The sequence below is a fragment of the Ochotona princeps genome, chromosome X, assembly GCF_030435755.1.
Source record: "Ochotona princeps isolate mOchPri1 chromosome X, mOchPri1.hap1, whole genome shotgun sequence".
Lineage (NCBI taxonomy): Eukaryota > Metazoa > Chordata > Mammalia > Lagomorpha > Ochotonidae > Ochotona > Ochotona princeps.
The window spans coordinates 15,379,192-15,404,227 of record NC_080865.1 but is presented as its reverse complement, the minus strand read 5'-3'; the positions used below and the strand labels follow the sequence as shown (position 1 = coordinate 15,404,227).

The window sequence follows — 25,036 nt, the reverse complement described above, 5'->3', positions numbered from 1 at the left end:
AGATTTGCTCCCAGTTCTATCCGACACCAAAATTGGCACTGCCAAGCAGCCTTGGAGCTGGGCCTCCGCATGGCTATGGGCAGCCCCAGCCTGATGGCACCAGTTGTCTGTCACATCCCCGCATGTGTTGCTTCCCCAAGCACTAGGGAGGGATCCTGATGGCAAAGGAATCTGCAAACCTGACAGCCACAGATGACAAAGAAATCTGTCATAGGAGTCTGGGTCTACGTGGCTGTTGGTGGCCGGGCCCCAGAGAGAATTCTACCTCTGAACTATGACGTGGAAGGCAGGAGCCTCTCCCACACGCTCACTCAGGAGGAAGAATAGATTGAACCACAGGGTGCTCAGCCACTTGTCCACAGCCCTCCCAGGAAAGGCAAGTGGCTGTGGGACCCCCTGCTCCTTCTGTTAGTCAGTTTGACACTATAACAAATATCTGAGAGAAACTATTAGGAACAAAAGAGGTTCATTTCAGACCCCTGTTTTGGAGGTTTGCAGGTCAAGATCAAGATGGCAGGGAGATGGGGGCACATTAGTCATTCATATCTAGGTGGACCCTCCCCTTGAAGCCGCCATGCTTTATTCATAGGGCTCCACCCTGGCAACCTAATTCAATCTAACCACCTCCTGAAGCCCCACCTTTGGGCACCATGATTGGATTATGTTTCTGCCTCTCATTCCCCACCACCTCCAAGCCATTAGCCATTAGCACAGGACTTTGGGGACCAAGCCTGTAACACATTATCCAAGTGCTATCTCACCAAAGCACAGATGTAAAGAACAGCAGGTGCACAGAGAAAGAAGATATCCAGTCAGTAGCACCTGCACACAACAACCTCAGTGGAGCCACTCCGGGGTACTGCATTGGCCCGTCTGGCAACCAGCCTGCCAGGTGTCATGGTCCAGGCCTGCCAGGAAGCTGTTCCAGTAAACACATGGGGAGAAGGCTCAAGCTGCTGAACTGGCACTGGCAGAAGGGAAGTGAAGGGGAGGGGAATTCTACAGAGGCTTTCCATTTTGGCTGGCTCATCTTTCCCTTGGGTTGAGCTGGTGCTCTTTCCAGCCCCGGAGCTCTTTGGGGAGAGCAGGACCTTGCTGTTCACTGCCTGCCTGCAGAGTTGGTGGGGGTGGGACTGAGGCTGTGGGACACAGGGGCAGGATGATCACCCATGCCCAGAAGAATCACCTGCCTGGTCACTTCACCCTCTCCCTCCAAAACTGGCCAAACGTGAGCTTCTCTGTGACTCTGACAACTGGAAGTGGTCAGGGCCAAAGTCAGTGGCTGGAAAGCCAGGGTCTGACAACTGCTAGCTTACAGGTCAATATTGCAGTCAGTCAGAGTCTCTCTCTCTCTCTCTCTCTCTCTCTCTCTCTCTCTCCCCTTCCCTCCCTCCCTCCCTCCCTTCCTCCCTCCATTCCTCCATCTCTCCTGCGGTCAGGAAAAGCCCTGGAACCCAACAGAGCAGATGGAGTCAGTTGTGAAGTCAAACTTTCAGAAAGAAAAAACTTCAGATTCCAAGGCAGATGGTCGGGTTGCCCACTAGCAGAAGATCCAGCAACCATAGCGGACCCCACGCCGCACAGGCTTAGGACCTGTTCTGCTGTTGAGGGGGCAATTTCGGTCCACTCTGTGGAGTCGGGGGGAGGGCTACTGGAGTGCTCCTGGGCCTGCCTCTCAGCAAACTCAACACCTGGGCACTGAGGTATGTTTGAGTTCCTTCGTTCTTAAAATCACTTGAGAAGTGTGCGCTGTGGCACAGAACGTTAAGCTGCCTGGGATCCTGTATTCCATGTTGGAGATTATGGCTGCTCAGTGCTTGAATCTGCCCCCCCCCGCCCCCTGCCCGCTAATGGACCTGGGAAGGTATCGGAGGACGGGCCAAGTGCTTGGACCCCTGCATTCATGAGGGAGAGGCTGATGAAGTCTCAGTTCCTGCCTTCAACGTGTCCTCACCCTGATCGTTAACAGGCACTTGGAAAGTGAACCAGTGGATAGAAGATATCTCTCTCTCTCTTTCCCTCTTTCCCTGCCTTTCAAACAAATGAATCTTTGAAAACCAGAAAAGCAAAAGCTCCAGATTTGGACAAACTCCGGTTCAGTTCACGCCTCTGCCAGGTGCTAGCTGCGGTCTCTGTGTGAGAAATTTTAGGTCTCTCAGCTTCACTCTCCTCTTCTGGAAAAAAAAAGCCAGTAAGACCTCTGCCATGACAGGTACAGCTGTGAAGTTTAAAGAGCACCCGTGGACAACTGGCTAATCTCCCACCTTCAAGTAAAGGCATGCCATATGGGTGCTGGTCCGTGTCCCGGCTACTACACTTCCCTTCCAGCTCCCTGCTTGTGGTCTGGGAAAGCAGCAGAGGATGACCCAAAGCCTTGGGACCCTGCACCCACGTGGGAGACCCAGGAGAAGTTTCTAGCTCCTAGCTTCATGTTGGCTCAGTTCTAGTCATTACGGCCACTTGGGGAGTGAACCAATGGATGGAAGATCTTTCCCTCTCTCTCTCCTTCTCTCTGTAGGTCTGCCTTTCAAAGAAAAATAAATAAATCTTTACAAATAAAATAAAATAAAATAAATAAATGAAGAGCACACATGAAGCGTCCAGGGTTTAGCTCAGGATCAGGCACAGAGAAGAGAAGCCGGAAACGTGAATCCCTCTTGCTCTCCAGCCTGGGATTGTCCAAGTCAGAGCCAGCTGGTCCCCGGATCCTTCCTGATGGTGCCACCGCCACGCCCCTTCAGACCCACAGTTGAGGGAGGACCGGCTGGTGGCACGCACAGATGCTGTGCCTCAAAACCCAGAGAGGTCGTGACTGTGGCCCAGCCACCCAAGGGGCATGCTCTGAAAGGGGGCTGCGCTCCGGCACATCTTGAAGGGAAACCGCAAGACTGAGCTGTTTTGCTTATTGGCGCCATAAATCACCAACTGTTCACATCCTCCTGCACCTCCCTGCCCCCACTCCCTTACAGCCAAGCTGTGCCAAGGCCCACCTCCACCCCTCTGCCACCACCCACCCACCCTGCACATCTTCCCCACCCCCGGCCGTTCAGGGGCCAGGGCCAACCCTCCTTTCTGTGCAAGATGAATCCAGCGGAGTTTGTTTCCTTCTTTTGCAAAAAAAAAAAAAAAACGGAACTGCCTTTGTTCTTGAACAATGCGCAGTGCACAGCTGTGGGCCAGGGCTGCACTGGGTGCACACAAGACTTGGGGAGCCAAGGACACGGCCAGAGAGTAAATGCTCTGCGGGCTCCTGTCTAGCCCTCCTCACAGCACAGACGACTTCGTGGCTTCTGCATCTACAGTGTCATCTCCATTACATTGTCCATAGACAGCCCTTCACTAAAAACTGTTGTGGGGGCCAACTGAGCCTGACCAGACCCTAGCCCCATTGCTGCGGGCATTTAGGAAGCCAGCCTAGGTCTTTGACCACATCACCCCAAGGCTGAGTCCCAAGGGTCCGGCAACCTGTTTGCCTCCCACATGCACAGCAAGTGTCCTCCTTCTGAAGATCCCTTCCCTTCCAGGACACCGCCACCAGGTAGTCTTCCAGATTGACTTTGTTTCTTTTCTTTTTTTTTTTTAAACATTTATTTTTTTTTTATTGCAAGGTCAGATATCCAGAGAGGAAGAGAGACAGAGAGGAAGATCTTCCATCTGATGATTCATTCCCCAAGTGGCCGCAACGGCCGGTGCTGCACCAATCAGAAGCCAGGAGTCAGGAGCTGCTTCCAGGTCTCCCACGTGGGTGCAGGGTTCCAAAGCGTTGGGCCGTCCTCGACTGCTTTCCCAGGCCACAAGCAGGGAGCTGGCTGGAAAGTGGGACTGCCGGGATTAGAACTGGAAGCCATTTGGGATCCTGGCGCATTCAAGGCAAGGACTTAACCGCTAGGCCACTGCGTTGGGCCCAGATTGACTGTTCCAACAGAGACATGCTATTTTACTCAAGAGTCCAATATCATGACCTGAGCACAGGAAACTCTCCAGATGTGTTCTGGAAAAATGCCCCCAAAGGAAGCAAATAAAAAGCTCCAGGCAGTGCCAAAGCAAGAAAGAAGGGAAGGATGAAGAGGGAGATGGTCAGGGCACAAGATCTGTCAGACTTGGGAGTTAAAAGGCTGTTCTGTGTGTGCTCACACCAGCACATGCACACGGACACGTAACCCAGCACATGCTATGATGGTGACAGCAGTCATGCCTAGGTGAAATGGTGCTGGGGGAGACTTTGGTTGGTCTCCGTGCCAGCTTCTCTCACCAGCTGTGTGATTTAGGAGTCATCGCTGGCTTTGCCATCATCTGGGTATCCACGGGTTCCACATTCACTCATGGGATCATCCCCGGACAGAAAGTGTCCAGGAAAAGAGCCCCTCTAGAGCAGGGCAGTTCAGCTCGCTGTAGGCCGATCACCTGCTGCGGGCGCCGCCCGCCCTTCCACAGCTGCCCCTCCGCGTGCCTCTCCAGGTTTCACAGTCAGTTGTACGATGGCTTCCTGGGGACCGCACGGCCACGGCATGTTGTGTTGGTCAGGCCCTGGATTAGATGCACAGGATGAGATGCCCTCATCCACAAGGCTTGTAACCAGAAGCACTTTCACTTTGGGATTTTTTTTTTCCTTTTCTTTTCTTTTCAGATACTGAAATATTTGCACTGACTAGACAGAAAATCCCAAATTCTACTCCAGTTCCTCTGAGAGACTTGAGCACCCAAACCACAGATTTTGGCATACAGGGGAAAGCAGGCGGGAAGGGAAATGTGGGAGGGCTTACCAAACCCCTATGGAAGCAGAGTGACAACTGGACTCAGCTTCCTCGTCAGTCAACTGTGGCCTTAAAATAGTGCATGTTTCAGCAGCAGCGAAAGGAGTGGAGGAGCTTACACACAGTGGCATCCCAGAGCACTGCCAGGAACAGGACAGCAGACTCAGTGAATGCAACCATAGGGCCGGCACCAGGGTGTAGTGGATGAAGCCTCAGTTTGCAGTGTTAACATCCATACAGGCACCAGTTCCTGTCCGGGCTGCTCCACTTCTGAGGCATCTCCCTGCTAATGGCCTGGCAAAGCACCAGGGCATGAGCCAAGTCCTTAGGTCCCTGCACATACATGGGAGACCCGGAGGAAGTTTCTGGTTTCCAACCAGATCAGCTCAGCTCCGGCCACTGCAGTCGTTTGGGGAGTGAATCAGCGGATGGAAGATCGTTTTGCCTCTCCTCTCTGTAAATCTGAGTTTCCAATGAAAATAAATAAATCCTAAAACAAACAAACAAAAAGCCATGGAGGTCATGACCCACCCTGTCTCAGCTCAGGAGGGAAGCTACAAGGGATGAGACCAAGAGAGAGAAATGCTGGCCCAAAGCATGTGACCACCTTTGATACAGTCAAACTGCCCCCCATCCAAAGAGGCCTGAACTTCCAGTCCCACCAGCAGGGCATGACAGAGCCAGCCTCTCAAACACCTTTCTGGTACTTCTGCCAACCTTACAGGTAAAAACCAGCATCCTGTGGCACACTGGCATAGCTTTCTTTGCCGAGGAGTCCAGCTCCACACCTGTGCAGCTGGAGAGTTGAAACAAGGGGTTCTTCTCACTCCCATGATTTGGGTTTGCATGAAAAGCAAGAGTAGGGCCCGGCGCGGTAGCCTAGTAGCTAAAGTCATCACCTTGCCTTGAATGCGCCAGGATCTCATACGGGAGCAGGTTCTGATGCAAGCAGCCCCACTTCCCATCCAGCTCCCTGCTTGTGACCTGGGAAAGCAGTCGAGGATGGCCCAAAGCCTTGGGACCCTGCACCCATGTGGGAAATCCAGAAGAAGCTCCTGACTCCTGGCTTCTGATCGGTGCAGTTTTGGCCGTTGTGGCCACTTGGGAAGTGAATCAATGGACAGAAGATCTTCCTCTCTGTCTCTCTTCCTTTCTGTATATCTGACTTTGCAATAAAAATAAACAAAATCTTTTAAAAAGAGAGAGAGAGTGACCAAGAGAGGGAGAGATCGAGAGAGATCTCCCATCCACTGGTTGACTCCCCAAGTGGCTGCAACGCCTGAGGCTGGGCTGGAGCCGAGCGCTTCATCCAGCTCTCCCGGACTTCAACACTTGAGCCCCTCCTCCACTGCCTTCCCAGATGCCTTAGCAGCAAATTAGATCAAAAGGAGAGCAGCCAGGACTTGAACTGGCTCTCTAAGATGGAATGTAGGTGTTGGCCAGTAGGGGCTAAACCTACTGCAACACAGTGCTGGCCACACCCCCATGATTACTAAATGGTACACTGGGAAAGGTCATCACAGGCACGTGTTGTCTTAGGTAACATTAAGCCTTTGAATCCACCTGGTACTTGTTTTTGTGTAAGAGCATGAGATTATGGCCTAATTTGACGCTAGCATTGTTTACCAATGGTTTTTCTTGAAAAGCTGTTTAAGTGATTTTAAAAAGAAAGACTACACACACACACACACACACACACACACACACACACACACACACACACACACACCCCACCCCCCCCCCCCCCCAGCTGTGTATGTGAAGCAAACAACCAGTTCAGTTAGTACCTGGGAAAACAAAGTGCAGTGTTGTCCCTGGATATCCAAGCCATGGGCTTCCAGCAGCCTGGGGCAGCCCCTCCTCCACCCCCAACTCCCCGCCCTCTACACAGCCATACCCACAAAGCAAATGTCAGCTGGACAAGCGGCACTAGTTTAGCCTTCTGGCCTGCGCTGGGTTTTCAGGCCATCCTGAGGGTAGTTCAGGGGTACAGGGACCCCACAGCTAGAACTAGCCTTGGCAGGGGACACACGCACACACTCAGGCTCCTCCCCTTTTCGGCATGGCTGGCCACAGACTAAGAGAACAGGTAAACCCAGACTCCAAGAATGTGGCCCACCCCTGTGTCTAGATCTCATCAAAGAACTTAAGGTAATTACGCATGCACGAGGAGCTCCCTCGTGGGTCGGCCTGAAGGAGGCAGTCTAATAAGGCTAGGCCCTGGCTGCCGCGACTGCTACTACCATGGCCAGAGAACAGCTGAACAGTCCAAGGAGTGAGTAGTTCAGCTTCCAGATGCTGCCCGGCTCCCTCCACCCACAGCACCCTCTCACAGGTGCCACCTCCACCACAGTGCCCAAGGTTTGGGCAAGGCTGAGCACCACCAAGGCAGTGTGACCTGTTACCCAGCAAAATTGATGGAGCCGCTATGTGCCTAGGCTTGGTGTTTAACAAACTTCCGGGAATAAGGCATTTGGCAGAGCAATTAAGAGTCATCTTGAAGGTCATGTCACCATCCTATACGAGCACCAGTTCAACTCCCACCTGTCCCACTTCTGATTCAACTCCCTGCTCATGCACCTGGAAAAAGCAGTAGGAGATGGCCCAAGTGCTTGGGCCCCTGTCACCCACATGGGAGACCCAGATGGAGTTCCTGGCTCCTGGCTTCATCCTGGCTCAGCCCTGTCATAGCCATTTGGTGAGTGAACCAGTGGATAGAAGACGTTTTTCTGTTCGTTCTCTCTCTCTCTCTCTCTCTCTCTCTTTCTCCTTCTGTCTCTTTCTCTTTCTCTTAGACTTTCAGATAAATAAAACAGAAGAAGAAGAAAAAGCAGAAACCCCCAGGCTGAGGATTGGAAGGTGTAGGAGAATTGTGAAGTTGCCTGATAGGAGCACCTGACAAGATGTGCCTAGCAGGAGAGCCAGCAGGTGCACAGGCACAAGTTGAGAGGCCAAAGGGATCAAGTCTGAAGGAACTGTGCAGAGACCCCAGAGAGACAGGAGAGCAGGCATGGGGCACAATGGGCAGCCCTGGGTATGCACTGGCAGCACAAAGTCCCAGGGGAGGAGCCAAACAGGACCAGCACCTGTCTTGTGGCCATCTCCTCTGTTCCCAACCAAAGTTGCTCCACACCCTGGGAGAGGCACAATGGAGATCCCTGCATAGCTGCTCTTGATCCGTCAGCGGTGCCTCCCCGAGGCCGGTTTGAGAATTCTAGAGCATTGTAAAGGTTTCTTTGCTATCTGTCAGAGTCCTACACTCTAGAACCAGCACCGTGAACAGCCTTGGTCCCCATGCCTGGGGAGCTTACGCTGGGGAGACTAAGCAACTCACCTAACTGAATACTTATCAGGAGACACTGCGACAAGTACTACAACAGGAGCTAATGGCCCTGCTTCAGACTGAGGGTGACTATGACAATGAAGCCAAGAGCATAAGTTAAAGCGACAGCATGTGCAAAGCAGCTAAAGAAGAAAAGCATTGGGCTCTCAAGACCCATGTGGCAAGGAGCCTGAGAACAAAGCACCCCGGTCAGGAGTGACACAGGGTTGTTCCCAGCAGGCTCCTCTGCCAGGTGACTTTGGCCTTCCTTCTCTGGAGTTATGGGATCCATGTCTCCTCACCCTTGAATCTGTTTGTGCTTGTGAGTGGCTTATAACCAATAGGAAGTGGCAGAAGTGACACCACTGGAGGCGTGACACAGTGGTTAAGTCACTTCCTGCATTGCTAGTATCCTGTATTGGCTCAGGTTGAGTCCCGGCTGCTCCACTTCTGATCTGGTTTCCTGCTAACGCGCCTGGGAATGCAGTGGAAGATGGCCCAAGTGCACGTACCTGCCACTCACATGGGAAACCTGGACGGAGTTCCAGGTTCATAGTTCTGGCCTACACAGCCCTGGCAGTTTGGACCTATTCAAAGTAAACCAGCCAATGCAAAATCTCTCTCTTCTTCCTCTCTGTTAAATAAATCTTCAAAAAAGACATGACACCACATGACTTCCTATTTTGGGTCATTTGCAGAATCACCACAATTATTCTGGATTCAACGTCAACAGCAAGACCAGGAGGCCACTCCCCACTCAGGGTCCACGTGACACCCTCTGTGAGAATTAGAGACTTGAGTGCGGAGGTGACAAGTCACAGTTAGCTGGGCAATGCGAAGACAGGCAATTACTCCCTGTGTTAGATCTGTTCTCCCCTCTTCCCAAGGAATCAAACTTGCAAAGTTGATTATGTGCATGACCTCCTGAAAAAGAAAGAATACTCTATCTCCCAGCCTCCCTTGCAGGTAGGTACAGCCACATGCCAACATGCTGGCCAATGGGTTGGAAGAGGAGGGAGGAGTATGAACTATGACGAGGCAGCAAAAAGCACAACAGAAACTTTAGGAGCCCAGACACTTGCCTGAAACTGCCGGAACTCAAACCTTGCCTCAGCCACTTCTGAACTGTGCGATCTTGCACACAAGTTGGTTAACTTCTCTGTGCTGCCCTTTCCTCATTCCTCATAAGGCTGTGTGAAAACAGTGACAGGCACAGGGGAAATGATTCAGACAGCTTGCTGCTACTATCACCATTATCATTATTACTAACTCTAAAGGAAAGGAGCAAGTCCTCTTTCCCTTCAGGCCATCTCGGAGGCTGGAACCCAGTCACAATGGCTGGGCCTAGAGCAGGCCTCTTGGTTCAGAAAGTGTCCTGGGAACTGAGATTATACACAGTCGGAGCAGACAGCAATATCCTCCGACAGTAGAGTGACAGGCACGGACAGACAACTAGGTCACACTGGCAGGCACAATCCCGGCTCAGAGTCCCAGCTGCTCAAAGTCGGAGGCGACATCCACCCAGGAACAATGGCAGAGGGGAAGGGAGGGGGGCGGCTCTAGCAATCTGTGAAGCTTCTTAATTAAATGTCTGGAGGGGGGAATGTGGAGTCACAGCAGGTTGGTGAGCAGGGGAGTGGCTAGCAAGGAGGAAGCCCTGGAGCTTGGCTGGTGGCTGTGAGCCAATGAATCACAGGAGGGGAAGGGTGTCACCGTGTCACAGGGCAGCAGTCTGGGGCCATCACCCAAATGCAGGAAGAGCTGGAAGGACTGCCATGAGGATGGGAGAGTCACCAGTCTTCCAGTGCCATATCATCATTTATGATTTCCAAGCTGCAGCCCACCTCGGGGGCTACTCCACTCTCCCTGCAGCCGAAGAAGTTGGCAAGTTTCCAGTCCAAGCAGGTGGATGCCTGAGCCAGACTTTGGCCCACAGGGCTCCTGAAGGTGGGAAGACAGGTGCCCCCAGGGCACGTGAGCAACAGCCCTTCATGCAAACAGCGTGGCTGGCCCTCGGGGTCACAAAGCTGGCTGGCGGCAGAGGGTGGATGCAGAAGAAAAGGGATGGGGCCAAAACGTGCTTGCCTCTGTTGGCTGGCCAGGCCAACTGGGAAGGACTCTGGGGAACCTTCTGGAAGGATGGACGTGTGTTCTATCTTATTCTGGAAGGTGGTAATTATGTCCACTTCACACATGAGATGCCCTGGGTCTACTTCACACCCCCCCTGAGAAACAGAATGGGGGTCGGGGGAGTCACCCAGGTTGAGGAAAGTGACTATAGCCATCCACAATGAACCTTCTTTCTTTTCTCTTTGCTCAAGTCCTGCACAGAAGCCACAGCTGCTGAGCTGAGCCCTGGCAAGCCCTCTCCAGCGGTCCCTCTATTAGCAGAGTGCTCCTTGGCTGAAATGCAATTAGGGAGGGCCATGTCTGTGCTCCAGATGCCACTGCGGAAGTGACCAGGAAGCACAGCAGGGGACCAGCCAGCCTGGTGGGGGGGGCAGAGCTTGACTGACCCAATGGTCCAGTATCCCCACCCCCACCCCTGCTGCCACAGATGAGCCTCTGTTGGAAGCCAGGACCAAGCCTGTCTCCCTCCCAGTCACCCCCTCCCCAGCCGCCTGGCGACACAGGCCAAGTTGGAACGTAAACAAACAGAAGCAGCGAAAAGCAAAGAGCGATAACAAAGGCCAAGAGAAGGCAAACAAGCCCAAGACTGGAAACCAAGTGGAATCTGAACTGCTCCTGGCTCCTGGATGGCCAAAGAAGTTTCTAGAATCTGGATGCATGGGAAAATGCAAGCACCCTACCAAATACCAACCGGAAGCAACCCCAAATTGCCCAAATGCTCCAGCCCCATTTGCCCCCACCAACTTGTGCTTCAAAATGGCTGGTATGGGATGAACGGCATGGCACAGCACAGGAAGGCACCACTTGGGTTGAGCACCAGCAGTCAAGTCCCACATCCACCTCCGATCAGGGTTTCTGCCAGTGTGCACCTGGGCAGGCAACAGGCAACATGGTTCAAGCTAAGATGGAGCTCCAGGTTCCTAACTTTGGTCTGGCCACCCTCTCCTCTCTTTTGATCTACCTTTCAATTTTTTTTTTTTTTTTGCAGTCCCCTCAACTATTTAAAAATAAATAAAACTTTAAAAAATAACAGCTACAGGCTAGCATTGGGGCATAGCAAGTAAAACTACTGCCTTCAATGCCAGCATCCCATATGGGCACCAGTTCAAGTCCCAGCTACTTCGCTTCTGATCCATCTCCTAGCTATGGCCCAAGTCCATGGGCCCCTGCACCCAAGTGAGAGATCTCAAAGAAAGTCCTGGCTTCGGATCAGCTCAGCTCTGGCTGTTACAGCCATTTGGGGAGTGAACCATGAAATGGAAGATCTCTCTCTCTCTGTGTCTCTAATTCTGACTTTCAAATACATAAATGAAAGAAGAAAGAAAGAAAGAAAGAAAGAAAGAAAGAAAGAAAGAAAGAAAGAAAGAGAAAGAAAGACAGACAGACAGACAGCTGCTCCAATCCCGTGGGGGGTCTCACTGTGGCTGATCAGGCCTCATGTGTACCCCACATGTCCAGTACTGGGAACAGGAACACACACAATTGCAGTGTCATTTCTCCTAGTCACCATGGCTGTCTCCAGACCTGCACATCTCAGAAAACTGACCCCCTCCCCGCCATCCAGCATTTCCTTGAAGGCCTCCTGAAAGCAGGCTCTATGATAGAATTTCAGGTGGTACATTTGAGAGGCAATCCCAGGAGACACATGTGAGCAATTGGGGGAGGTGACAATACAGGAAAGGCAAGAAGCTGTGCCTTCCCCCGCAGGCAGCAGGCTTGATCTTGCCAGGACCGCTTGGAGGGACGGTGTACAGTGGGGCCAATGGAGCGGGGGGCACATGGTCAGCTGCCTCCATCGCTCCCAGGAAGAGGCTGCTTCCAGCGTTTCAGGATCGCCTCCTTCTCCCCGCTGCCCTTGCACCTTGTGCAAGTTAAACGTGGTCCTGAAGCCAGGCAGTACTCAGAGCCAGGCAAGCAGGAGGCGCCTGGCCTGGAAGGAGACAGCAGTATCAGCACCCGCTCTGTTTATTCACCACAGCAAACTGCCCCAAACAACTCCAGAGTTTGGCCACTGCCTCGCCCACCACACTAGCCCATGGCAAAGGAGCTGAGCCCAGGCCAAAAGGGGACAGCTGAAGCATTTCTCATGCTGGTAATCAGGGAGTCCAAGGAGAAGAATGACTTCAGCTATGGCTAGATGCATGGAGTCAAGTGGCTCCAGAGCACAATTTCTTTGCAGGACCTGGCTCAATGTCACTGCGTAGACAGGCAGGCCCGCCACACTGGCGAACACCAGACTCACAGCCCTCTGGCTTAGCTAGCCCAGAGAGGCTCTCAACAGGGACCCTCTGAGGGAGATGTGGATTGGCTCCGGTGCGGTCACGTGCCCTTCCCATAACCAATCACTGTGATAAGGGAAAGAAGCCCTCCGATTAGCCAAGTTGCAGACACCTGCTCCATCCCTACAGCCACAGGGGAGCTTGGGCCACTGTGATTGACAACTTCTTGGGGAACAAATGAATGGGAGACACTGCCCTGTCACCAAACCAAGCCTCTTCTTGCTCCCACTTCCCACGTTGTCACAGGCTAGGAAGAAAGGGCAGGCATGTTGCAGAACAAGGAGAGGGCTGGCCATTGGCCCCTAACACCTCATCTCACATTTCTGCTACTGGAATCTAAGCTGCTTCTGATCCCGCCCCCGGCCTGCCCTGGCCCTGGCCCCAGCTGGTTTCTATGGGCCAGATAACTGGGGCTTCCGGCAACGCAGGGTCTCTCATGAGGTTTCCATGAAACCTGTGGCTGGGGCTGTACTCACCCGAGGCTGGACTGTGGCTGGAGGATTTGCTTCCAGGATAGCTCCCTCATGGGGCTGCACCAGAAGGCTGTGACCAGTATGTGGGGGCTCACCACTAGGCCGCCGGCTTCCCTCCCCAGGGGAAGAGCATCCAAGAACACACAGAGCGAGCCCATGAAGCACAGCAGGTGCACCCCAGCACTTGCCTCCCCGCCATGTGATTGTGCAGCTGGGCTCCCTGATCCCTCTCTCACCTGTCTCAGCTCTCAGGAGCCAAGAAAGTCTCATGGCACTAGTGCCATGGTATAGTAGGATAAGCTTCCATCTACAGTACTGGCATCCCATATGAGCATCAGTTTGTGTTCTGGCTGCTCTGCTTCCCATCCAGCTCCCTGCTCGTGGCCTACGAAAGAAGTGGAGGATGGTCCAACTGCTCGGGACCTGCACCCGCGTGGGAGACCTAGAAGAAGCTGCTGGCTCCTGGCTTCAGATGGGCTTCATTCAGGCCCTTGTGCACGCATTTAGGAAGTGAACCAGCAGATGTAAGAACTCTCCCTATATATATATAAACTGTGGTTTTAAAAAAACGAAAGAAAGAAAGAAAAAAGAAAAAGAAAGTTAGGTCCAGAAGCATAGCACCTTGCATGAAAAGTGGCCATGCAGGTCACACAGAAGAACCAAAGGGGAGCAGGAAGGTTGCAGGTACAGGTTGAACCACAGAGGTGATTACTGGGCCTTGGCCATCATAGGCACATCATAACAATACGGTCTCCTTTTATCATCATTACTATTATTATCATCATTAGATTTATTTATTTGAAAGGCAAAATAACAGAGAGGGAAAAAGAGAATATCTTCTGGGCCCGGTGTGATAGTGTAGCGGTTAAAGTCTTCGTCTTGAACGTGTCAGGATCCCATATGGGCACCGGTTTTAATCCTGGCAGCTCCACTTCCCATCCAGCTCCCTGCTTGTGGCCTGGGAAAGCAGTTGAGGATGGCCCAAAACCTTGGGACCCTGCACCAGCGTGGGAGACCTGGAAGAGGCTCCTGGGTTTGGATCAGCTCAACTCTGGCCATTACGGCCACCTGGGGATTGAACCATCGGACGGAAGATCTTCCTCTCTCTTTCCTCCTCTCTCTATATCTGCTTTCCAATAAAAAATAAATATTAAAAAACAGAGAGAGAGAATATCTTCCATGCATTGATTTACTCCCCCAAGTAACTGCAACAAGCTGGGGCTTTGCCATACTGAACTCAGGAGCCTAGAACTCCATCTAGGTCTCTCTGGTGGGTGCAAGGGCCCAAACACTCAGACCACCTTCTGCTGCTTTCCCGCGCACATTAGTAGGAAGCTGAATCAGCAGTGGAACAGCCAGGATTCGAACTGGTACTCACATAGAATGCTGTCAACGCAAGTGGCAGCTTAACTCACTGTGCCACAACACCCGTCCTGCTGCTAGCCAGCACAGCTGTGCTCTCAGGATAAAGGCTGTTTAACCCACACAGGTGTCCCTGCAGGGGCAGCCCCTTGCAAATATCAGCTCCCAAGAGAGACTCAGGGTCGCGGGGGGGGGGGGGGGGGGGAGGGAGGGTGTTCCCAAGCACAGGCCCAGGGGTGGGAAACAAGCTGGCCAGGAGCACAGAAGCCTTCCGCCAAACCCTGGGGTCAGTTTTGAGCTTCCCCATGCGAACAGAGTTGGGTTAGGCAACTAACTTCATTTCTACATTGCTTAACACTTTCACTATCGAGCTGTTTCTGGGGCCAGGGGCTCCAATGCTCATCTTGTCCTATCCTCACACATCCCCCTTTCAGGTAGCAGCTGATGGCGATTTCTCACAGAGCAAGAAACCGCCTCAGAGAGGTGAGGAACTCAGCTGAAGTCACACAGCGAGTGAAAAGCGGACCAGCCCCACTCATAGGGCTCACACTGGAACACTTTATTGCACCAGGATCTGCGCATGCTTTCTGACCAGGCTTCTCAAACAAACAAACAAACAAAAACACCAAAAAAAGTTCTCCCTGAAGGACTGGAGCAGGCTCCTGGATCAGGCATCTGGGAAGGGCTTAACTGAAGGTCCGAAGTTAGAGCTAGCAGTGGCACTTTCAGCAAGCTGGCATTTCCCTGTTTGGCAGTGACATTCACGGCCATCTGCATTCCTTCAGGCGGGCCCTGTGCTTGCTTCAATATAAACGGCGGCGGGTGGCGCGGACAAACACTTAAAGTGCCCGGCACCTGCCCAGCACGACGGCGCAGTACAGCGTCCCACGCAAAACTCCCAGAACAGCGAGCTTCACCTATTGCCGCCCCTACCCCCACCCGTGCGAACCACCAGTCGCTCCGAACTGAGGCGAGAAGAGACCAGCGAGGGCAGTGGGTTGGAGGTATCACTTGATAACACACACACGTACCTACTTCCTCCTCCACTCCCCCCTCGCCAACCCCACAGCAGCCCAGAAGGAAACTTCTGGCACTGCGGGACTGAGCGCTCGCGGCTGCCATCAAGGCCCGAGAAGAGAGGAAGAGGTTAAAAAATCTTTCATGTCCCAGCAGTGCCTTTCATAGGACACGTGTGACTCTGAATGGTTATGCCTTTATATATAGCGAGCCCGCGTGCGCAGGGCAAAAAACGCAGGAGCAAGGAAACAAAAGCCAGGTCTGGTAATAACGACTTGCTCTTGTTTGGGGCCGCCACGTCGCCAAAGGGCAGCCTGCAGGTGACATCGCCACAGTTGGGTATGTCGCCGAACAAATGCCACCAATAAACCCTGCAGGTGCCAGCCTGAGAGGAGCAAGACCACGCACGAGACTCCACGAAGGAGGCACCTCTTATTTATTGTTTGGGAAAAACAGAGAACTCACGTGTTTGCCTGTGGATGTTTTCACACATAGCCCAACCTTAAAATGCCAACTTCTACCAGGCGTTTGACCTAAAAATAGTATCATTTCTGTGTCATTTGAAAAGCTGTTGAAAATGACAGACTTAAGCCGGCTCATTCAAACAACAGCTCAGGGTGAAAAACCAAAGTTGTATTATTTGGGGCCAGAGCCTTGGAAAGAAATAAGCAGGCCTTCATTTTGCTCCAATATGCCAATTCCTTGTGGTTTCTGGTATGGAAAATCGCCTGGGATTCCCCCAACCCCCTTCCCACCACCTCCTTACAGGTCCCGGGGATTAAGAGAAAATGAAGGAGAAAGAGAGAAGAGCAGGGAGGGAGGGCCACAGGGCAGGCAGGCAGGACTGGGGAGTGGGTTTCGGGGAGTTTGGGAGGCAACATGCAGCCCCCGATGAGCCATGGGCATGTCACATGTCAGAAACTAACCAGCCTTGGCTCCATGTAGTGCCCAAGAGAGCTAGGACCTGTGTTCACAGTGCAGGGCTCTCACAAGGAGTGACGCCCAAAGGTTCTAACCGGGTGACTCCCGCAGGCTGGAGATGTCACACACTCCCAGGCAGACCTTCGGGTGGATGGGCGGGCAGGCTGCCAGAAGCTCACAGTTTGTTTAGACAGCACAGGTCACTCCCGTCCACACCCCAAGTTGACACAGCTTTATAAACAGCACAGGACAGAATCAGCCAAACAGGGCCCGCCCCCCCAAACGGAGGGGGGGAGGGTGGCAGGGCGGGGCAGGGCAGGGGAGGACAGGTTCAAGTGGGAATTCAGTGGGAGCCACGTGTCCCCAGCGTGCTGCAGGGACCCACAAAGCGCGGAAAGGCTTGTGGCAGGCAGCCGCCCTAAGTCCACTGAATGTGGAGGCAGCCAAATGAGGTTCGAACCTCCTAGCAACTGCTAAAGAAGGGCTGTGTGACTTAGCTCAGGTCGCTTAAGCTTGCGGCTTGGGGGAACCCAAACGTCTCCTCCTTCCAGTGGACCCTCACTTCACACCTGGGCCTCACACCTCCACCTCCTCTCAGCAGCACACCTGCAGCTCTCTGGGGACCTGCTGCATTGGAACAGGTGAGCCTGTGACAAGTGCTGCCTGCCGGGAGGGGGGAGGGGCTTAGCTGCTGTCTCCTGCAACCACAGGGAAGAAACGACCAGGCCACCTTCCCCCCTTGCCTGCACCCTGCCAGTGGCTTCGCCCACAGCCTGTGGGTGTATTTCAATGAAAACAACATGAAAACATGGGCGGATTCTTTTCCCTCCAAGAGAGAGAGAAAAAAAAAAAACCTGGAACAATAAGAGGCGGAGTGTGGCCATCTGCTCCCCGCCCTGAATGATTCCGCACCTTGCTTCTGCCTGGGCCTTGTCTGTCTGTCTGTCTGTCTGTCTCTCTCTCTCTCTCTCTCTCTCTCTCAAACACACACACACACACACACACACACACGCCACCCCTCCCCCCAAGGCAGGGATTGCCAAAGCCCAAATTAATTCACCTACAGTGACAGGGCATTGCCACGTGCTTGATGTGTTGCTTGCGACTTATTTGTTCATTCATTAAACTAAAGTGCGGTGAGCCCTTGTCAGCACAGGCTGCTGCGGAAGCTTCATTTTGAACAAGCTTTTCAGGAAGGCTGCAGTCTAATGGGGAAGCCGAGACAAGCCCATTAATAACGGAGCTACAGGGAGAAACGAGGCAGGAAAGCAGGAAGTGCGGGAAGGAAGAAAAGAATGGGGCGGGGCACACGCGTGGTGGTGGTGATGCTGATGGTTGGGGGAGGCCGAGGATGGAGGGGGATGACCAGGAAGGCTTCGTGAAGGCGGTGGCATTTCACCCGGGCATTGAAGTCTGGTGAGATAGCACAAGTGTGGCTGGAAGGAAAAGCACCCTGGACAGAGGATGCTGAGTGAGAAAGGGTATCCAGGTGGGTGAATGCCACAAGCAGAAGTCCCTGCAACATCTATCTCCAGGGCGGGGGCGGGGATAGCTAGCCAAGCAAACAGCAACAGGCCCCAGCTCAGGGACGAGGTCGCACTGAGGACTCGGCTGTTGCTTTAGCAGACAGCCAGCAGCTGCACAAGGTGGTCCGCAAGGCGTGTGTATCCATCTATAGTCTGTTTGCTGTCACATCCATTCCCTGTCCGACTCTGGCGGGGCTTGAGAAAGGTGGCGGGGGAGGACTACACTTCCCAGGATCCCTTGCAAGTGGCTTCGCTCAAGGTGCAACCAATGGGAGACATTGGTGGGATGCTTCTCCTCACTTTCGGCCTATGGGCAGCATCTCACTCTCCCCGCTGTGTCTCCTCTGTTCCCGCACCCTGTTTTTCATAAGCCTCTAGCCGCCACTGCTAACCCCAGAGCCACCAATGCCATAGGTCCCTGCTGGGTTGCTCAGCTCCCGCGGCCTCCAAGCCTGTTGTCAATAGCGAGAGTGGTTTCCCCGCTCCTGGCAGAGCCTTCAGCCCTCTGGGAACAGAAGACCCAGAAGTTTCTCTGCGAGTTTTCATAAACTCCCAGCAACGGGGAGGAAAGCCTGTGGTGGCCTGACTAGCCCCAGGAACTGGCCCCAGTCCAGAGCAGGCAACGGGGCAGGGCTGTGCCCACGGAGGGGAAGAAGCACCAAAGCCCAGGCTGACTGCCAGCTTGAGTGCCAGGGGTGTGGCCAGGCTGTCAGCAGGGCTGAAGTGGCACAGGTCACCAGTTGATGAGCCAGGCTCATCTTCATGCTTGTTTGCTTTCTTATCATTTTTCTCACCGCCCCCTGCTTCCCACCCCTCAAGCCCCGCAACCCCCATTCTTCTTTAATCCACACACTTGGCTGTCGGGCTTTTCCTTATTGATTTTGGATTCAGGAGATTGGCAGAGACCTCTAAAGGGAGAACACAGCAAGAGACAGCAGAGAGACAGCTACAGACAAGGCCCTCCAGGCCAGCCCTCCAGCCCTGAGCCACAGCCAGCATACACCGGCAAGCGGGGGCGGGGGGGCAGAGTAGAGGGGGGATATATACCAGGGGTACCTGCGGGAGCACCAGAAAAGAGCCAGGGGCACATCAGCCATTGAGGGGTGGGTGCTGTACAAGGCGGAATGGGGAGCTCCACAGAGAGGGAGGGGCCAAACCCAAGGGCTCCCAAGGTGTAGGGGCAGCGGGCCCTGAGGGGCAGCTCTCACAAGAGTCTGACAAGGAAAGGCATGTGCAGATCTGAACTTGCAGAAAGGAGTCCCAGCAAAGACGCAAAGACCCAGGGCCCATGAGTGCAAGAGTGAACATGTCCATTCATTCACTTACTCACTCAGTCATTCACTCACTTACTCATTCACCAAGAGCTTATTGAGTGACCCTGGGTGGCCAGGACTGTTTCTACACTCCCTGGAATGCAGTCATGCATGGAAAGTCCCTGCCCGCTTGGAACTTCTGTTCCAATAAAGGGCCATAGGCAACCGGCCGAGACCTAATGAAGCAGCTGGATGGCATCTTGGGAAGGCCGCTTTGGAGCCCATTGTGATGGCTCAATTGGCTAATCCTGCACCTTCAAGCACCGACATCCCTTATGGGCATTGGCTCGTGCCTGCATCCTCCGCTTTCCATCCAGCTCCATGCTTGCAGCCTGGGAAGGCAGTTGAGGATGGCCCAAACCATTGGGACCCTGCACCCGCATGGGAGAGACCCAGAAGAAGCTCCTGGCTCTTGGCCTCGGGTCAGCTCAGCTCAGGCCACTGCAGCCATTTGGGGAGGGAACCAACAGATGGAAGATCTTTCCGTCTCTTCTCTATAAAAATCCACCTCTCTGATGAAAGTAAACAAATTATATAATGATGCTTGGGAATAGTTTCAATGGAGATGTAAACAGGTGGGGAAGCGAACCCCGGGGAGAATGGCGGGCTGCAGTATGTTTAGCAGAAGGAACAGCCGTAAATGGGAGCTGTATGCCTGCTGTGTTCCAGGCGGCGAAGAACGGTGAGTTAAGGCTGGCTGGAGTGCTGCCTGAGGTGGACAGGGAGAGGGGCCCGGCCCAGGGAAAGCCTTGGACAGCCAAGGAGGGATGTGAGCCCTTGGCTCAGAGAATTGGGAAACCACGCTGTGACTCAGTGATGCAGTGGGGTCAGGAGGAGAAGGGAAGAGGAGGGATCTGAGGCCTGGCAAGCTAGCTACAGCAGCCAGCAGCCTTCCTGTGGGAGGCCCAGCTGGGCCAGAGGTACTCAGAAACAAATGGTTTTGCTGAGAGCAGGCGGGGCAGAGCCAGGGCCAAGGATGACCATGGGCCTTTGCCAGGTCTCGGTCAAGGCATTCAAGGACCTTGGGATATGCCAGCACACACCAGAAGCCTCCCCGCTGAGGCATGCACCTGGAGTGCCACGCCCCTAAGCCCACAGTGCAAAGTACTCAGGATATTCCAGAACATCTCTTCCCTTCCCACCACCATGCCCCCAGCCCCTTGCTTCCAAGCTCTGCTCGCACTCCTGGTGTCACTTGAGAAACAGGAGTCACAGCCCTGCCCCCTCACAGCCATCCCCCAGCAGTTGTGGCCTCAACACTCCTGTCCCAACCCTCATACCTAAGATGTTCTGTTTCCTGGAACTCACAGGCCCAGTGTAACCAACTTCAGGGCCAGAGCCTCAATTGCATCCGTCTACTTCAGCCCCTAGGAGCACACACATGGACATAGGCCTCTGAGATCTGTCCTTTAGAGAGAGAAACACTTCACTAGCCTCATAGACACATCTCTGCCTCAGGACTCCAGGCCTGGCTGTGCCCTAGCTGGCAGCCATCTTGGAAATGGCAGCCAAGTTGGAACTGACACTGAGATGACGTCACTGAGGCCACTTGGGGGTCTTGGCGGAAATGCTGGTGCCACTCTCTGCCCCCACAACCTCTAACTCTGAGTCTTAGGAGCCCCAGGTCGTCTCAACTGGATGCCAGTGCTTGGGGGTCTATTCTTTCAATCCCACCAATAGCCCACTGTTGATTCTCCCTCCTTGCCTTATGAAAGTAGACCCTTCGTACTCTACATGAAGTTGAATGTTAAAAATCACAGCTTTTGTGTTGGAGTGTATACTTTCAATATTCATTTTCCATGCTTCAGGATAAAATATACAACCATTAAGGCACTACAATAAGTTGAAAAACAAGATTACTGCTTGCACCTCTTGTGTGAGCTGCAAATAATCTTGCTGTTATCCTTACATGGTGGCCAAAGATATTGCTGTTACATTACTGCGATGCAGTGTGCCCAGCATGATGGCTGCTTGCTTGCTTGCTTTTTTAAAAAAAACCTATTGCAAGGGAACATGGAGGAAGAGGAAACCAAATTAACAGGAGGAAGAGGATGATGCGTTTCCAAACTTGTGATGATGGAAAATCTTAAACTTGCACACAAAGTCCAGAGAATTGGAAGAGGAGTCCTGTGACCCTATCCAGTGATGATCTTGCACCCTCCTCACCCTGTATCCCATGAGGCTTTGCAACCACCTCCAGGCACCACACTCCCCCCACCACCACCCACCCCATGTCCGTGGAAGATGTTCATTTGGGTTAATAATGTATAGGCTGGCAGCTGAGGAGTGAGACGTGTGTTTGTGTGTGTGTGTTTGTGTGTGTAGCCCTCCCTCTGTCTGAAACCAAGAGATGAACAGCCTCCCAGCCGGTCCCCAGGAGGCCCGGGATGCTGCCTTCCCAATCCTCTGCCGCCCGCCTGCCTGTATCCCCACAGCCAGCACAGAAGCCGTGCGTGCAGCTTAATGAGGGACTGAGAAGGGAGCTTGGTGGAGCACTGCATGCAAGGCCAGGCTGCCAGGGCTGCCCCGCATGGCTACTGTCCACCTGCGAGAAATGATCTTTCAGAAAAAGCTGGGCTGATCCTGTCATTTTAATATCAGCTTAAAATTATTCATGGGGCTTTCCACCACCCTCCACCATTCTCTCTTCCCCAACACCTCCCAGTAACACACACTGAACAGGTAGCTCTGGAGGGAGGGGAAGGGGGCTGGACTACAGGCGCCTCAGCTGGGCCCCAGGTACCGGGTACACCTGCTGAGTGCTCCATCTGGACACACAAGTCGCTTCCCACCGAGAGACAAGTAACACCCTTGGGTCAACAAAACATCGTGCGTGTGATGGGCAGCCCCAGAAGACAAAAATGGAGCTGAAAATGCCTATTGCCTGGTGATGTCATGGCCCTCCCAGTGTCACCAAGCAGCACAGACTTCATGGCGATGCTGGTATGAACACACTTACCACACTGTCAGCCATCTCCAGGTGCCACTCACACAGTTGCTATCACATTCACTCATCAGCACCTGCCAATGAGAGCAAATGATTCTGAGACTTTTTATGTACTTACTATGCTATACTTTGTCATCATTATTTGAGCACACACTCTCTTTACCTCTAAAAAATAAGTGTGTTGTCAGAGTGCCATGGGGACAGTGGTGGTGCTGTGGCACAGCAAGTCAAGCCTCTGCCTGCGGTGTTAGCATCCCATACGGGAACCAGTTCAAATCCTAGTTGCTCCACTTCTGATCCAGCTCCCTGCTAATGCATCTGGAAAAGCAGCAAAGAATAGACCAAGTACTTGGGCTGCTGCATCCAAGTGGGAGATCCGAATGGAGTTGCACGCTCCTGACTTTGGCCTAGCCCAATGCCAACCATCATGGCCATTTGTCTTCCTCTCTCTTTGTAACTCTACCTTTCAAAGAAAATAAATCAACCTTTAAAAATGACCTGGGGACAAAGTCCTATAATACTCATCCTCCACCGAGCAGTGGCATCCCAATTCCCCTCTCACTGAATCTGGTTATCTTTGTGACTACTTCCACCTCAGAAAGTAGCCCAAGACAGGCTAAGAGAATCCCAAAGCTAACTGACAAAGCCTGGGCAGCTTCTGTTCACTCCCCACAAGGACTGGCACTGCACTTCTGGGCTGCACTAGCGCATACGTGCCTGCCTGAGGCAGCCATGCTTGTGGGAAAGCCCGACAGCCGGGACACCCCAGGCGGAGGTTCCAGTCAACAGTCCCAGCTGAACTGAGCCCATGAGAGTCTCCACAGCCCAGAGGGATGGACGCATTAAGGAAGGAGCCCCCAGAGAATTTCAGGCCCTAGCCGCCAGTCACTGTCCAGCCTTTGGCTATTCCAAGCTGAGTCTCCAAGTCACAGGAGATTAGAAGCAAGACCCTGTCCCAACATGTTTGGTGTGACCTGTGTTCGGTGTCACTCATGCTTGGTGTGATTCGTGCTTGGTGTCACTCGTGTTTTCCATCCCCAGGCTTTGCAGTGGCTGCTTAGGCAACAGGAGAGGTTAACAGAAACAAGGGGTGGTGAATTCTCTGAGAAAGTAAAGCCAGCTCGGGTCAGGAAACTGGTCTCACGCTGCATCTCTGAGGAAGGCGCCCTGGGACAACAGCCGTGGAGAACAGGTCACCATCCACAGCTTCTCCTAGGTGCTGCTGGGACCACACCCCCACTCATCCTCTGAACACTCCCCCCAGCCCACAAGTGGATCCCCCCCACACACACACACCTGCCTCCCCTCCCCCTCCCCACTCCCTCTTTTTCTGACCTGTGGCCCAAGTAAGCGATCACGTTAAGCCTCCACCTGTGTCCCTGCTCACCTGGACAGCGACACCTGCTCCCTCACAGGTGGACCTGTCTCTACCCTCAGCCCACATCCCTTCTCTACACAGCAAACTGGAAGATTTTTTTCTAAATGTGCAGAAAGCACATAAATCCAGATGTCAGGCAGGTCAAGAGTAGACAATTTTGGACAGCTCACAGAAGGAGCTGACACCTGTGAAACCAGCCTGTGGTGCGAGAAGCAGAGGATGGCGGCTGGAGCTGCACGCAAGCCTCGGGCATCCTTTGGGAGACCAGCCCAGCTTCTCGCAGATAACCATTCTCCTGGTTACCAGAAACTAGCTGTGCCTTGGTTTTGAACTTGGCATCAACAAAATATGACAGGATGTGCTTGCCTTCATGTTTTCCAGCAGCTATAACAGAACACCCAACACTAGGTCATTCATAAACCACAGGAACCTATTGCTTACAGTTCTGGAAGCTGGAAAGTTCAAGATCAAGGTGCCTGCAAGTGAGAGTCTGCGAAGTGCCTGTTCGGCTTGATAGATTGCCTTCCCTCTGCATTTGCACAAGATCAAGCTCCTTTGTTGCACTTTCTCTTTCTCTTTTGTAAAGATTTATATATTTTGGGCCCGGGGCGTGGCCTAGCGGCTAAGGTCCTCGCCTTGAACGCCCCGGGATCCCATATGGGCGCCGGTTCTAATCCCGGCAGCTCCACTTCCCATCCAGCTTCCTGCTAATGGCCTGGGAAAGCAGTTGAGGATGGTCCAAGTCCTTGGGTCCTTACACCCATGTGGGAGACCCAGAGGAATCTCCTGGCTCTTGGCTTTGGATTGGCTCAGTTCTGGGTATTGCAGCCCATTGGGGAGTGAACCAACAGATGAAAGATCTCTCTCTCTCTCTGTGTGTGTAACTACACCTTCATGTAAAATATATAAATCTTTTTTTTTTTAAAGATTTTATTGTTATTGGAAAGCCGGATATACAGAGAGGAGGAGAGACAGAGAGGAAGATCTTCCATCCGATGTTTCACTCCCCAAGTGAGCCGCAACGGGCCAGTACGCGCCAATCCGATGCCGGGACCAGGAACCTCTTCTGGGTCTCCCACGCGGGTGCAGGGTCCCAAAGCTTTGGGCTGTCCTCACCTGCTTTCCCAGGCCACAAGCAGGGAGCTGGATGGGAAGTGGAGTAGCCGGGGCTCAAATCAGTGCTGTGATCTGGGAATGTTTGTGTCACTAGGAGCAGCTTAACCCACTGTGCCACAATGTTGGTCCCTTTGGTGTCTCTTTGATGAAGGCCTCTACCCCCTTCACCACATCTGAAGAGCCCCACCTCCCAAGACCAACACACTTGGGACTGGGGTCCCATACTCAAGTGTACAGGAGACAGCATTGTGGTCACAGCAGTGCATGCCCACCTCTGGCTTTCTTGCTCACCGTGGATTCTGGGAGTTGGCGCAGTGTCCACTGTGTGCCCATGCCACAGGCCATTGATTCCATTTGCTGCCAGTAGCCCCTGAGCGGGGGTTTTGAGGGAGCTTTGGACAAATGACCATTTCAACTGGCATGCCCTTCTTTCCTGCCTTCCTCCCTGCCCCTGCTTTCCTATCTGCAATGCAGACTTGATGACTGGGGGTGCAGCAG

At 53.2% G+C, this 25,036-nt stretch overlaps 1 long non-coding RNA gene across 2 annotated transcripts in view; it reads right to left on the bottom strand.

Annotated features, from left to right (window-relative positions):
- LOC131478511 (uncharacterized) overlaps nucleotides 1-22,113 on the bottom strand; it is a 146,630-nt gene extending 124,517 nt beyond the window's left edge. For both annotated transcript variants that reach the window (XR_009244517.1, XR_009244518.1), the window contains exons 1-2: nucleotides 22,053-22,113; nucleotides 20,967-21,079 (exon numbers count right to left, since the gene is read on the bottom strand). This is a non-coding gene — a long non-coding RNA (uncharacterized LOC131478511). The remainder of the gene's footprint in view (nucleotides 1-20,966; nucleotides 21,080-22,052) is intronic.
- Nucleotides 22,114-25,036: the final 2,923 nt, after the last annotated feature.